The sequence below is a fragment of the Hippocampus bargibanti genome, linkage group LG04 (genome assembly GCF_051943395.1).
Source record: "Hippocampus bargibanti isolate YZ-2025 linkage group LG04, ASM5194339v1, whole genome shotgun sequence".
Taxonomy (NCBI): Eukaryota; Metazoa; Chordata; class Actinopteri; order Syngnathiformes; family Syngnathidae; genus Hippocampus; species Hippocampus bargibanti.
The window spans coordinates 5,740,396-5,756,796 of NC_142737.1; the positions used below are offsets into that span (position 1 = coordinate 5,740,396).

Sequence of the window (16,401 nt, forward strand, 5' to 3'; positions counted from 1 at the left end):
CTTTCCAAAGATTTATTACCGTATTACTGTAGAATTACTGCATTATTTCTGTATTATTACTGTATTTTTACTCTATTGCTCCTCAATTATAAGCTAATTATTATTTATATTTTATTATGATTATTATTATTATTATTATTATTATTATTATTATTATTATTATTATTATTATTATTATTATTTCATAATCATATTTTTTCTAGGACAGCCTCATCATGCTCAACCTTATCCCTGAAACTAATCAATTTCCTGAGCAGAGCTGTAGTAGCATGAGCATGTGATTCCTACCACGGAGATGTGCAGCCTTGAAAGCACTCCACCGTGAAATGTCGTACAACGGGCCAAGATCTGCAGGCGTGGGGGTGGGTTTGGGGTGTCGGGGTCTGGGATCGGGGGTTTGCACATTTTTTCGTAAACGGCATACTGGAAGTATGATATTGTCATCAGCGCACTTCAATTGAAAATATGGTAAAATCAGTCATCTCACATCACAGGGTGACTCCCGCAGACAGTTTAATGTCTGTTTTCGGATGAGGTCGGAGGTCACGAGTCATGACTGGGGATATTGGTCATCAGCAGCGTGCACCATTTGCCACATCAGCGGGAGCCGGGCGATTTTTTTTTTCCGGTCTGCCATCCCCATTTTGTCATTTCGGACCGCCATTGGCTAATATGATCCGAGCGGCTTGTGTAGCGGTGGTGCTGTTGAGACGCTTATTGGAACCCATGCTGTATATCTTGATTTCAAATAGCACATGCAATTTAACATACTGCGAAGCTTCAAAGTTAAAACATGATATTTTTTCCAGATTGACTACTGGATAGCTTCCCACGCCAAATCTGGTTCCATTCAAGGTTTTTTTTTCCTGTTAAAAGCGAGTTTGTCCTCGCCGCTGCGGCTCGGTGATTGCCCACAGGGGGAAATTGTTGGTTTTTTGTAGCTCCACACAATAAGCACCCCATAGAAGACTTCATTATGTTTTGGCACTGTTGGAAACCTAGAATTGATTTGAACATGACTCATCGATTCTGTGTGTTGTGGAGAGACGAATGAAAGGTAGAGAAAGCGCGTCCTCGGCCGGCGGAGATTCAAGGATTGAGCGTCATCTCACATGCGAACTGTGACAAGAGGACACGTTCTCATCTGCGGAGCCTGCATGTCTCCCTGGAGGTCTCGGTTTTGGGTTGGAGAATGAGGCCCTATGACAACGCGGGACAGAGTTGGGTTATCGCTTCCAGATTTTTGGACCGACGTCCACAGATATTTTTCCTCTTTTCCTGAAGAGACAAAGACATACAGAAAGCAGAAAAAGGAGTAAATCAATGTGACAGCAGACTTCATAGCGATACGCCGCTGAGTTGGGTTTGTTGGATTTGGATGAAAACAGTCGCGTAGTGTAACGAGTGAACATTCAAACGTTCTCAGTGGGATATCTGTAAATAATCTCCATCCCAAAAACCAACTGTGGCCAATGTTTCGGCTATTTTGTCTTCTCGTGTTACTTTTTGTTGCTTTTGAGTCCATGAAAATTGGAGCGGCACAATTGAAGTCATATGTCAAGCTTGACAAATACAGTGATACCTCAGCGCACGAACTTAATTGGTTCCCAGAAAGTGTGTGTTAGGCGAAAACTTCGTCTGACGAAAATTTATTTCCTATAAAAAAACATTAAAAATTAGAATAATCCGTTCCCAGGTCCCCATAAAATATAAATTTCTACTAAAAAAGCCTTAAAATACACAAAATATACCTTATTTTATGTATGATAAATGTACTATTGGATTGTAATTAAAGAAATCAGCAGCTGTATTGTCAGAACTGGCTGCCTCACCATGACGAATGACACTATGGATCCCAGTACGACGCTTAAAGTTCTCGAACCATCCGTGGCTAGCCTTGAAATCATCAATGGATGACGAACTTCCAGGTTGCCTCTTGACGATGTCTGAGTGAAGTTGCCATGCTTTCTCAACAATAATTCCTTCACTCACACAGTCTCGTGCTAGCTGCTTTTCGTTAATCCAAATCAACAGACATTTTTCAACCTCTTCTATTGCCTTAGACAACACAGAAACACCCTCAGCCACACGTACCAATGGTCGACTTAGCGTACTGGTACTGGGACGCTAAGTCACACAAACGCATACCTGGTTCGTGTTTTTCGATGATCTTCTTCTGGGTCTGGAGTTATCAGAGCTTGAAATGGGGGCGGCTGTACGAAATACAATACTATACATACATATTGATTTATATTGCGCTTTTAACAACAGCTGAAGCTGTAACAAAGCGCTAACATGGACCAAAGGCAAATGCTGCCCCCTTGTGGAAGGGGAAAAAAAAAAATCATTGCCAGAGGTCTGACCATCGCTATATCGGCACCCCTCCACAAGAAATATCAAAACTCGAATAAATTTGGGAATGGCAGTGAATGAGTTAAGTTGCATCATTAAGGCAACAGTAAAACTATAATCGGTCTTGTTCAGGAGCTTTATTTCAATCTGGCTTTGCGGATTGCTATCGGCTACGCCAGTGTCTGCCTCGTGACTCTGCTTTATAAGACAACATATGTACGATGTCTACCCATCCCGTCGTAACTGAAACAATTGTTTAGTATACAGTGACACCTTGGCTTACAAACTTAATTGGTTCCCAGACAGAGTGTGCAAGGTGAAAAGTGTGTATCCCAAAAATGAATTACCCATAGGAAACCATTAAAATGAGAATAATCCGTCATTAACCTTGCAGTCTACACCCTGCCTTTGATCTATCAAAGTTGAAACTTTCTCCCTGTCGTCTGACTGTCTCTTTAATGTTCAAACCACCCCCCTCACTGCTCCGTTCTTGACCAATCATGTGGCTTTAACCGAACACTGGTGGCGGAGACTAGAGGACAAAAACAGTCGGCTGCCATTTTGTTGTTAGAAGAACGGGCTCGTTCGCGAACGACACATCACTCATTGAGGCAGCTCCGTGTATGAAAAAAGTTCGTATGCCAAGGTAAAATTTTCATAAATGTAACGTTCGTAAACCGAAAAGTTCGTAAGCCAAGGGGTTCGTAAACCGAGGTATCACTGTAATCCAAAATTTGGCCAGGTGTGCATTAGCGGAGCTAAAAAAAGTTCACGCAACAGCATCGCAATTAATGACCCCATTTATAAATGTTGATCCCAATTAGAGGGCTTTGGGCGTAAATAATTCAAAGGCTCCCTCCAGAACTCACAAATAATTTTCCCATCATGCACATGTATTTGCATATCCGTGCACACGCATCACAACAATCTCAATCGCTAACTCTGCGCACAAGCGCACAACGCTCTGGAAACAGACTTGTTAATGAAGCCTCCCGCAAGTGAAAGTAGAACAGAAATACATACTGGCCCATTTCCGCTGTTGGTGCGCCCTCCCTGCACTCAGCCCCCCCCCCCCCCCCCCTGCCCGCCCCTAGTTTCTTCTTCTTCACCTTCTCCAAATGATTTGTTTTATTAATATTTCGTTGTCTTTGTCTTTTGTCTCAATGAGTTAAATCACAAGTTCTCATTTAGAGCTCCAGGCAAATACACTTGCGCAGACAAGCTAGCTGATGAGATGGATGACGGAAAACATACGCCGCAGAGCCGCAGCGTGGAAAATGTAACATGTCTGTCGAGTGGCCTTTTTATCCGTGGTTATTTACATAAGAAAATGACAATGTGTGCATAAGAATGGCTCTGAAGTCAAATGAAGGGGAAGAGGGGGGGAAAGGATGCGCAACAGAGCAGAGGCGAAGCGAGACGGGTGGATAGAGTAAATCCAGTGACACTGATGTGGGGAGCACTCAGGTGTGGTTGAGAGGATTATACAAAACCCTGAGTATAAATGACAGTAAACACCTGAATGACAGAAAGACGAGGGGGCGCGGCAGCCTGGGTGAGCCAGAGGTCCTTGAAAAGAATATAATCAACACTTTTGACGCTTTAAAGGTTGTACTTTAGTGTGAGAAAAGTTCCAGAACTGGTGTTACAAAAGATATCTTTTCAATCGCAAGTGAAAAGTTTTGAAGTGAGCCACGAAGGACACTCGGAGGCTTTCTCCCAATCTAAAAGATTCTCTTGATGGCACTTGGGAACATGAGGGGAGGTTTTTTTTCTTCTTTTTGGCCAGGAATTGTCAGATGCTCAATGTATTGTGACGGCTAATGTGACTTACCCTGCCAAAACTCTCGCCTCTTCTCATGCTCTGTACAAAGAAAAGTCGCAGATGTTTTTGTACATGTACTGTTTGATGAGTCTTGCATGATTTAAAGAGGACAACTAGTAGTTTAGATTTAGTCCTATAAAACTGTCTTTTGTGGCAGCAGGACCAAGGAACAAAACAATAAGTAAACAAATAAAATCAAATAAAAAATAAAATAAAGCGCAAACAGCGAACAATACCTAAATAACTAAAAGGGATTTCCCATGTGAAATTTAAATGACTCCAAATGACAATTTCTGGTTAGTGGCTCCTCAGATACTTCCAAAATGTTTCCTTTCAAATAAAAGGAAAGTTGACAGCTTCATTTATTTATTTATTTATTTATTTATTTATGTGTGTATTTATTTATGTGTATATTTATTTATTTTTTATTTATTTGTATATTTACTTAGTCATTTATTTATTTACTCAATTGTTTATTTATCAATTAATTGGTTTATGTATTTATTTGTGTATTTATTTATTTATTTATTTAGTCATTTATTTATTTACTTAATTATGTATGTCTCAATGTATTTATTTATTTATTTATTTGCCCTGGGTTCCTTATATTTATAGGTTTTTATCATTGGCTGGTACAAACGCATCATAAATTAAATCAAGATTGAAAAACAACAACAATGTAACTTCTAAGGGCAACTATCACAAATGTAGCATCAGTTGGGGAATCAGTCGCGGATTTCCAGAATAACTTTGCTCGAAGTCCAAAAAGCGTAACTATGGAATATAGCATAAGATAAGGTAGGTGTGTTTTTATCTTACCATGGCTGCTTCATCTTTCTTTGGCGACAGGGAATAAATTTGGGAATGGCAGTGAATGAGTTAAGTTGCATCATTAAGGCAACAGTAAAACTATAATCGGTCTTGTTCAGGAGCTTTATTTCAATCTGGCTTTGCGGATTGCTATCGGCTACGCCAGTGTCTGCCTCGTGACTCTGCTTTATAAGACAACATATGTACGATGTCTACCCATCCCGTCGTAACTGAAACAATTGTTTAGTATACAGTGACACCTTGGCTTACAAACTTAATTGGTTCCCAGACAGAGTGTGCAAGGTGAAAAGTGTGTATCCCAAAAATGAATTACCCATAGGAAACCATTAAAATGAGAATAATCCGTCATTAACCTTGCAGTCTACACCCTGCCTTTGATCTATCAAAGTTGAAACTTTCTCCCTGTCGTCTGGCTGTCTCTTTAATGTTCAAACCACCCCCCTCACTGCTCCGTTCTTGACCAATCATGTGGCTTTAACCGAAGACTGGTGGCGGAGACTAGAGGACAAAAACAGTCGGCTGCCATTTTGTTGTTAGAAGAACGGGCTCGTTCGCGAACGACACATCACTCATTGAGGCAGCTCCGTGTATGAAAAAAGTTCGTATGCCAAGGTAAAATTTTCATAAATGTAACGTTCGTAAACCGAAAAGTTCGTAAGCCAAGGGGTTCGTAAACCGAGGTATCACTGTAATCCAAAATTTGGCCTGGTGTGCATTAGCGGAGCTAAAAAAAGTTCACGCAACAGCATCGCAATTAATGACCCCATTTATAAATGTTGATCCCAATTAGAGGGCTTTGGGCGTAAATAATTCAAAGGCTCCCTCCAGAACTCACAAATAATTTTCCCATCATGCACATGTATTTGCATATCCGTGCACACGCATCACAACAATCTCAATCGCTAACTCTGCGCACAAGCGCACAACGCTCTGGAAACAGACTTGTTAATGAAGCCTCCCGCAAGTGAAAGTAGAACAGAAATACATACTGGCCCATTTCCGCTGTTGGTGCGCCCTCCCTGCACTCAGCCCCCCCCCCTGCCCGCCCCTAGTTTCTTCTTCTTCACCTTCTCCAAATGATTTGTTTTATTAATATTTCGTTGTCTTTGTCTTTTGTCTCAATGAGTTAAATCACAAGTTCTCATTTAGAGCTCCAGGCTAATACACTTGCGCAGACAAGCTAGCTGATGAGATGGATGACGGAAAACATACGCCGCAGAGCCGCAGCGTGGAAAATGTAACATGTCTGTCGAGTGGCCTTTTTATCCGTGGTTATTTACATAAGAAAATGACAATGTGTGCATAAGAATGGCTCTGAAGTCAAATGAAGGGGAAGAGGGGGGGAAAGGATGCGCAACAGAGCAGAGGCGAAGCGAGACGGGTGGATAGAGTAAATCCAGTGACACTGATGTGGGGAGCACTCAGGTGTGGTTGAGAGGATTATACAAAACCCTGAGTATAAATGACAGTAAACACCTGAATGACAGAAAGACGAGGGGGCGCGGCAGCCTGGGTGAGCCAGAGGTCCTTGAAAAGAATATAATCAACACTTTTGACGCTTTAAAGGTTGTACTTTAGTGTGAGAAAAGTTCCAGAACTGGTGTTACAAAAGATATCTTTTCAATCGCAAGTGAAAAGTTTTGAAGTGAGCCACGAAGGACACTCGGAGGCTTTCTCCCAATCTAAAAGATTCTCTTGATGGCACTTGGGAACATGAGGGGAGGTTTTTTTTCTTCTTTTTGGCCAGGAATTGTCAGATGCTCAATGTATTGTGACGGCTAATGTGACTTACCCTGCCAAAACTCTCGCCTCTTCTCATGCTCTGTACAAAGAAAAGTCGCAGATGTTTTTGTACATGTACTGTTTGATGAGTCTTGCATGATTTAAAGAGGACAACTAGTAGTTTAGATTTAGTCCTATAAAACTGTCTTTTGTGGCAGCAGGACCAAGGAACAAAACAATAAGTAAACAAATAAAACAAAAAATAAATATAAAAAAAAAATGAAGCGCAAACAGTGAACAATACCTAAATAACTAAAAGGGATTTCCCATGTGAAATTTAAATGTCTCCAAATGACAATTTCTGGTTAGTGGCTCCTCAGATACTCCAAAATGTTTCATTTCAAATAAAAGGAAAGTTGACAGCTTTATTTATTTATTTATTTATTTATTTATTTGTGTGTATTTATTTATGTGTATATTTATTTAGTTTTTATTTATTTGTATATTTACTTAGTCATTTATTTATTTACTCAATTGTTTATTTATCAATTAATTGGTTTATGTATTTATTTGTGTATTTATTTATTTATTTAGTCATTTATTTATTAATTAATTATGTATGTCTCAATGTATTTATTTATTTATTTATTTATTTATGTATTTATTTGCCCTGGGTTCCTTATATTTATAGGTTTTTATCATTGGCTGGTACAAACGCATCATAAATTAAATCAAGATTGAAAAACAACAACAACAGTGTAACTTCTAAGGGCAACTATCACAAATGTAGCATCAGTTGGGGAATCAGTCGCGGATTTCCAGAATAACTTTGCTCGAAGTCCAAAAAGCGTAACTATGGAATATAGCATAAGATAAGGTAGGTGTGTTTTTATCTTACCATGGCTGCTTCATCTTTCTTTGGCGACAGGGAATTGCTGACGCAGTCGGTGTCACTTTCTGCGTCAACGCAATCTCTGTTGTTCACGCTGCTGCCGGAAACACAAACACACACAAGTCAGGTTCAACAATCTTTTACTGTGTCGAGGCTCACAGATTCAAAAGTAAGAGATCTGCTTCTGTATGTTATGGTGGTTAACAGGCGATGGGTGACGATCGTAAATTGTACAAAGAAGTATTAGGGGATGTTTGTTGTTTTTGTGTTTTTTCAAGATTCACAATCGATCCAAATGACTTGGAGAATTGGATTCTTTCATCAAAACCCTCTCAAAGTTTTGTAAAAAATGGCAAAGGGATTTGAAAAATGGTGCTTGTAACATGCTAACACGCACACAAATGAAGCAGAAAACACAGCTAACTTAAGTTTTGATATCATCCCTTGGATTTGGTGAATTTTGAAGTTCGATAAATAACTTGATATCGTTGTACTTCTTCTTTTCCTTTTGGCTTTTCCCTTCTGGGGTCGCCACAGCGAATCAGTGTCCTCCATTTAAGCAGGTTTTGTGCATACTCTTCTCTCACACCAGCAACCTTGATGTCCTCTTTGACAACATCCTTATACCTCCTCTTTGGTCTTCCTCTCGGTCTCCTGCCTGGCAGTTCAAGGCGCAGGATCCTTCTCCCGATATAGTCACTCTCTCACTTTTGGACACGTCCAAACCATCTTAGTCTGGCCTCTTTGACTTTCTCTCCAAAGCCTCTAAAATGAGTTGTCCCTCTGACATACTCCTTGGCATATGAACTATTTTTCGGGATACACACGGAGCTGCCACAATGAGTGATGTGTCGTTCGCGAACGAGCCCCTTCTCCTACCAAGTAAATGGCAGCGGGCTTGTTTTGGTCCACTATTCCCCGCCCCCAGTCGTTGGTTAAAGCCACGTGATTGGTAAAGAACGCAGCAGTGAGGGCTGGGGGTTACGGACAGAGAGAGACTGAAGCCGTTCTCCAAAAAAGAAAAATGGCAGCCGACATTTTTTTGTCCTCTATTCCCCGCCTCCAGTCTTCGGTTAAAGCCACGTGATTGGTCAAGAACGCCGCAGTGAGGGGAGGTGGTTTAAACATTAAAGAGACAAGCAGACGACAGAGAGAGAATGACAAAATGGATAGAAAACAGTGAAATATGGACTCGTTTCAACTTTGGTAGTTCAAAGGCAGAGTGTAGACTGCAAGGTTAAAATTCCCATCAATCAGGCTCCACAAATAACGTGCACAAGACATCTGTACACTTCATGCAAAAAGCTATCAATCAAGCTAAACAGAAAAACAATTGATGAGGAACAAGGTAAAATTAGAAAGAAAGAAGAAGGCTACGTTCCTCATCAAGTGTTTAATGCTGATGAAACCGGCCACTCCCTTCCATCAAGGCGACATTGAATGTCAAGCCATCAATGGCCATCACAAAGGAAAATAAAACGACTTTATTGCACAGTACAGTTTATTTCTTTAACTATAATACTATAGCACATTTATTATACATAAAATAAGGTATATTTATTGCAGTTTTAAGGCTTAGAAAATTAAAAAATAGAAAATGGGGACCTGGGGACGGATTATTCTCATTTTAATGGCTTCCTATGGGAAATTAATTTTTGGGATACACACTTTTCGCCTTACACACTCTGTCTGGGAACCAATTAAATTTGTAAGCCAAGGTATCACTGTAGTTGCAAATACGGATAATATAGGGTTTCATTCCAGTTCCTCAACGGGATATTTTCAGAAGCGGTTCAAAAAGCGCAGTAATAATAGGGAAAATGCTATCTTTCTGTGAGTGAATCCAGCGTTCAGAAACAGTTTCTAAGCAAACCCGAGGCATGGCAAACTGTATTTCATGCCGCATTGTCAACACGATCCAGCTATTTCTTGCATGGTATTCATTTTCTTTTTGTGTGCAACATTAGCAACCGCGCCAACACATTTGCCTCCTCCGACTGGGATGCTCAAATGTGCTTTTAACCTTTTGGCTGCGGGGTTAAATTCCTAAAAGAGAGCCGAGCGCGTTGCTTCCGAAATCTGCTCTTCGTTTAATCCCTCACCTCCGGAGCCGTATCAGTGTACATCGCTGACTCTACATGAAGCATGACCCTATTCCCCGCCATAACTCCCAACCCCCCTACCCTCCGCCTTGGAAGCACAGGGGAAAGGCTTGCCAAGGCGGAAGATACTTTTAAGCAAAGATTAAAGGTTTTCCTTTTTAATCAGTCATTTGGCAGCAATGTTAGCATTTCACCCTAGCGTGGCTCAGGATCAATTTTTAATGCTATGGCGCAGTGAGCAGACAGGGTGATTGGCAGGGTGAGGAGCTATTTACAAAGGCTCTATTTACAATTTTTTTCCATAGAAATACACAGAAGGCACAATTGACATCTCTCATGGAATATGAAATGAACACTTTCCCCGTCGTGAGGCATGACCTCAGCCATTTCCTCCGTGATCAGCGCTTGGTGCGTGTGTGTTTACTTCGTACGCTTCAAATGGTGGAACGATAAAGGAGGGACACCTCTCTTCAGTTGCATTGTGTTATACTTTTGGTGACGCATTGCCACGAGCTCAGGAACTGGGTCAAAAAAAAAAAAAAAAAAAAAATAATAATAAAAATTTAAAAACGGGTCACCGTTGCTGGCTACTTGGCTGGCTATCTATCTAGCTATCTAGTTGCTATATATTAGCTATCTTTTAGTCATCTATTAGCTAGCTAGCTAACTTGATCTATTTGAGTTATTCCTGATTGAATGGGGTCACCGTTACTGGCGACCTAGCTGGCTATCTATTTGCTATCTATTAGCTGTTTAACTAGCTACCTAGCTAGTTATCTATTAGCTAGCTAGCTAACTTGATCTATTTGAGTTATTCCTGATTGAATGGGGTCACCGTTGCTGGCTACCTACCTGGCTATCTATTTGCTATCTATTAGCTGTTTAACTAGCTAGCTATCCATCTATTAGATATCTATTAGCTGTCTAACTAGTTAGATAGCTATCTATGTATTAGTTATCTATTAGCTGGCTAGCTAAGTTGATCTATTTCAGTTATTCCCGGTTGAGTGAACGCTGGCGCATGGGGCTGCCGCTGTTCACCCACAGAAAAACTGATCCTGTGACTGTAAAGTGACCTTGAGAGTTTTGAAAGGCGCTGATAAATGAAATGTATTATTATAAATAAGGAGAATATTCCCAGTGCAATGCGCTAATGGCAGGGAGAGATCTCTACGGATATACCCTACTCCTAATTTTGGCCGCTTGTATCCGGGATCTGGTTCTTTCGGTCACGACCCATAGCTCGTGACCATAGATGAGGTTTGGGATGTAACTGGTAAATTGAGAAGTTCGCCTTTCAGCTCAGCTCCCTCCTCACCACGACAGGTCGGTACAAAGTCCGCATCATAGCCGATCTCTCGCTCCCTCCGACCCTCATTCGTGAACAAGACTCCCAAATACTTAAAGTCCTCCACTTGGGACAACATCTCCCTGATCCGGAGAGAGTAGTCGACCCTTTTCCGACTGAGAACCCTTGTTTCAGATTTGGAGCTTCTAATTCCCATCCCAGACTAAGAACCTGGATTTTGCTTTTCAGAGGAAAATGTCAGGCCTCCCTTTGAAAGGTATAAAATCTTACACGAAAAAGATCAGATGATTGAGACCTTCCGCATCTGAGAAGTTCACGTTACTATAGATCCGGTGTTCCTCCTGATCGGCCAGTCTAAAAATCCAACCTTGGACTATCCAGACTCTCTCTGTCACTCCATCCAATTCAACAATCCATTTACTCACACAGTCAACGAGCCCCTCGAGCTGAACCGACATACACAACATTGATCCAGTGATTGACCCCGCACTGACGGATCGATACTCTCTTAAATGGCATCATTGTAGGCGCTTAGGCACAATAGCCGGGGCCTTGTTTGTGCACTTCATTTCCAAGGAATCAAGGCTGTTTAGGGCTCCCGCTCGCATCGGTGCTTCTTTTTTCTCTACTTACCTGTACATGACTGCAACGGAGCTCTAGGCATTGCGCACAATGCTAGCAATCGATAGGAAACTACATTTAATGACTCAGAAACACTCAATACCTCAACCAGGGAATAATGTAGTACACCTTTCAGAGAAACAGAATGACTTCAATCATTTCAGCAAATGTATATGATTATAATCGAATTAGAGGCTGCAGAACCGATTGTGTGTTTTTGTGCATATCAAAATTATTTTAGGGGGAGGGGCCAACATATTGGCATTAAAGGACAACCGATGCCTCCGGACAAGTTGCGTCCATAATTTGTAAAATCACTTTAAACGACTTCTACTGAGCATATTTGACAAAGATTCCACCGCATATAGCTATATTGTACGTTTTGAGACTCGCGCTGAATATTCAGGAAGTGTTGATTTTAAGTTGATGACGATCCCCTACGTGACGTCACATTTGGAACGCCCCTGACCGAGAAAGCGACATACAATGCATTTTGCGGTACTTTGTTAAGTCTGAAAACTTCGTGTTGATCCGTGTTGATGGCGAAATTAGAAGGAAAACACATAAATAACGTGATGGTGAATCGTTGTGTGTTGCACCAAGACTACTATTTGATATTCGCTGACACAAATTCCCAGCAGACAAATCAGCCCATTTCCAACGGAGCTTGGGCACCATCTTTTGCATTTTCTGGGACGCTACATTGCTGTCATTGATGGCTATAATTGATATGGGAGGACTCCTTTAATTGATTGCAAACATTTATGCTTTCCTCTTCAGAGCTATTTGAATCGTATTCATAACTGATGAGTAGAAAGAAAGCATCTTCTTCGAATCTGAACTCCGTGAGCCCATTGTTTTGTTTCTTGAGCAAGGCAAAAGGACTTGGCGTGATGTCACGAACTGGGGTCGGGACTTTCTGAAAATCCCTAGTTTCAAGCTAATTTGTGGCAGATTTTGGACACTAAATCATTTTTATTGGTGTTTTACATTTGACTAAAAATATCAGCCTACGTGTTTGGAGTATTTTAGATGCTAGATAACGTTTTTCTGATGTCAGTTAGGAAACAAAAAAATGGTGTCGGTTGTCCTTTAAATGACTGGAACTCTGACAAGCCTCGGAGCTCTGTCACTGCGGTTCACAGGTCTTGTTAGCCAAGGTGTCGGCTTGGTGGAAATAATGGTGCGCGTGTGTGTTGGGTGGGAGGTTTTGGGAGCTTTCGACAGCAGTCCTACCTCCACCTCCTCACCTGACACCTGTAATGAAACTAAACAGGGCCGAGGTGCTATGCTGTGTGTGCGTGTATATGTGTAACCCCCCCGCCAAAAAAAAGAAGAGCACAGGTGCTCCCCCCTTGTTGGTGCCATCACCAATTTGTCGGAGCCTCCAGACAGAAGTAGGAGTAAGGTGATGGAGCTCGGGCTTGATAAACACAGAAGCCCGGCTTCGATTTTCCATCCAGTCCACTTTGAAATTACATGGCTCTTCCCGGACACTCTTGGCCAGATGAATAAGGAGGAGGCGGTGGATACAAAGGAGAGCAGGAGCGCTACAACAGAGAATTATGGTGTGATGGCCTTGCAGTGAGATGAATAAAATAATAGCGGCGAAGGGGGAAGGTAAAGAGACAAAGTGATGAGTGGAGCTAAGGGTGGAGAATTTTGGGGAAGAGATGAGCCCTCTGGTGCTGAGTGTAAAGTGAAATCGACGGGAGGTAGAAATACAGATGCCTCAATGGTGGTGATGAGGATGGAGATGCAGAGAGGGTTTGTGTGGGCAGATTGGGAGGTCTCACTACATTTGATGAGTAGATAGACAATAGGTTGGGAAAATTGAAAAAAAAAACAGGTGGATTGATGATGGTTGGACTTTGGGATGGATGGATGACTGGATGGATGATTGGATGGTGAGCAGGTACAGAAAGGTTACATGGATGAGCAGATGGGACGGTAGATGGGCTGAACATAAAAATAAATACATACATACATACATACATACATAGACAAATCAGCAATAAATAACCACTAAATGAATAAATAAATAAATAAATAAATAAATAAATAAATAAATAAATAAATAATCAAGCAATCGATCAATAAACAAACAAATAAATAAACAACGCATTAACAAACCAACCAACCAACCAACCAACCAACCAACCAACCAACTAAATAGATTAATTAATAAATAAATAAATACATTATAAACAATAAATACATAAATACACGAATAAATAAAAAAATTAACGAAAAAAGAAATAAATATAAGAACAAATGAACAGTAAATCGATAAATAAACAAACAAATAAATAAATAAATAGCTCATTAACAAACAAACAAACAAACAAACAAACACACACAAAAACAAACACACAAACAAAACTAACAAACAAATAAATAAATAAATAAATAAATAAATAATTCATGAACGAACTAAACAATAAATAACTAAATAAATAAAGACATGAAAAAACTAATGAACAATAATAAACAAACAAACAAACAAACAAACAAACAAACAAATACATACATAAATAAATAAATAACCAATAAATAAACGAACAAACAAACAAATAAATAAATAATTACACAAACAATCAAACAAATAAATAAAAGAATATATACAAGAATATATAAAAGAATATATAAAAGAATAAATAAATAAATAAATAAATAAATAAATAAATAAATAAATAAATAAGCATTTCTCTGTGTGTTTGTGTGCATATATTTATGGTTGGTTGGATGGAAGGCAGGGATATGTTTTTTTGGTCATTGCCTTCCCTCCATTTATCACATTTCTCGGAAACAACTTGCAGCGTTCCGCCTTTCAGCTGATATCAAAAGTTGAAAGGCCCGCTCCGGTTGGGTGTCAGCAAAGAAGGTGGGGCACCGAACTACCCTCTGCCCCCCTGGAGAGTTAAGGAGATCACATTTGAACCCCCACCTCCCCGCCATCCTTAGCTCAACCCCACCTTACCGTTCCCCCTCCCTCCTGCCTTAACACCAACATAAGAGGACAAGTGTGGGCTCTAAGCACCAGTGATCAAACACGAGCGGCTGCTGGGTGCGTTCGGCTCAGGACGGTTGGCCTAATAGGATTGGAAGCCCCCAGGTGAGCCAAAGGACACCTCCAATCAGCTTGATTAGCCAAAGGCAAGGCGGTGTTTTTTCCGCGCTGATGTAGTAAGCGAGTGACGCGCACCCCTGAAAGGATCACAAGGGTTGGGGAGAATATCAGAAAAGTTGTGAAGACGCGGATGGCAGCTGGTGTCAAGTTTGGTGCAAGACTGTTGGTATTAACAAATGACTGAACGGGCTCTATATCATATTAGCTTGAGCTTTGCACGGTGAACTATTGGCATGGATATGATGGTATATACCAGGGGTGTTCACACTTTTTCAACATGGGAGCTACTTTTGAAGTCAAAATGATCTAGCCATTATATTTATTGAGAAATAGAGTGAGGATTCTTGTAACATATGTTGATGGATAAGCGCATATATTGCACACCACAACATAATTACAGTAAAGTCTCGTTATATCGATATTCAAGGGAGTCCGAAAAAATATCGATATAACCGGGACTATCGATATATCCGACCCTGTTTGCATGTAATTTTCTCCGTGCGTGCATAGAAATAGTATCGATATAACCGGGACTATCGATATATCCGATATCGATATAACGAGACTTTACTGTATGTATTTTTTTTGCCATTACCTGAGTTCACTCTGATAACTGGCAGATGATACAAACACACTTTGAAATCACGAAAAAAGTCCGCCTCCCTTTCTGTATGAAAATGATACTTTTTTTTTATTCTTACTTGGTCCAGCTCCCACACTTATTTTTATACCTTATCTTACAATTAAGAGGAAAAAAAACGAGTGACAAATTTGTATGTAGCTAACAGCTAACTTGCTAATGGATCCATTAATGAGATGTCATCTGATTGGTTGTCCGGTGTATCAATCAAATGAAGGGGTTGCTGATAGGCTGACGTCAATTTTTTTTCAAAACAACTCAACTTTATTTGTATAGCGTCACATGTCACATCACCTTGTCATGCGATCTACCAATAGTACCTCACGATCGAGGTATTGAGAACCCCTGGTATATCCGTGTACTATCTTGGGCATAACAGTGATATAATTTTCTGATGAAATATCAGGTATTTTGACGGATATTTTTAAAGTCTGGCTAACTGGTATGCAAGCTCTCCAAATGCGACTGTTACATACATTTATGACATCGTCATAAAGCTGGCAAAGTCAACTGGTGTGGAATTTGCATGTTTTCGCTATGCCTGGGGGGGGGTTTCTCCTGGGTACTCCGGTTTGCTCCCACATTCCAAAAACATGCATAGCACGCTGATTGAAGACCCTAAATTGTCCGTAGGTATGAAAGAGGATGGTTGTTTGTCTATGTATGCCCTATGATTGGCTGGTAAACGGTTCCGGGTGTCCTTGGCCTACTTCCTGAAGACAGGATAGGCTCCAGGAAGTATGGATAAATTGGATGGATGGATGAATTTACTCAATTTTAGTTCAAGTGGCTGCGCAAATTCAACTGTATACAGATATAGTGTATTTTTGTTATGTAGAGGACACTGATTCACTATGGCGACCCCTACAAGGGAAAAGCCGAAAGGAAAAGAAGAAAGAAGAAGATACATTGATACCTCGGTTTACGAACCCCATGGCTTACGAACTTTTCGGTTTACGAATGTTAAATTTATGAAC

General features: G+C 40.5%; 1 long non-coding RNA gene across 1 annotated transcript in view; it reads right to left on the bottom strand.

The window, feature by feature from the left end:
* LOC148898826 (uncharacterized) overlaps positions 1-16,401 on the bottom strand; it is a 129,762-nt gene that overhangs the window by 19,150 nt on the left and 94,211 nt on the right. Inside the window, exons 3-4 of the long non-coding RNA XR_016114642.1 lie at positions 7,629-7,719; positions 1,113-1,278 (exon numbers count right to left, since the gene is read on the bottom strand). This is a non-coding gene — a long non-coding RNA (uncharacterized LOC148898826). The remainder of the gene's footprint in view (positions 1-1,112; positions 1,279-7,628; positions 7,720-16,401) is intronic.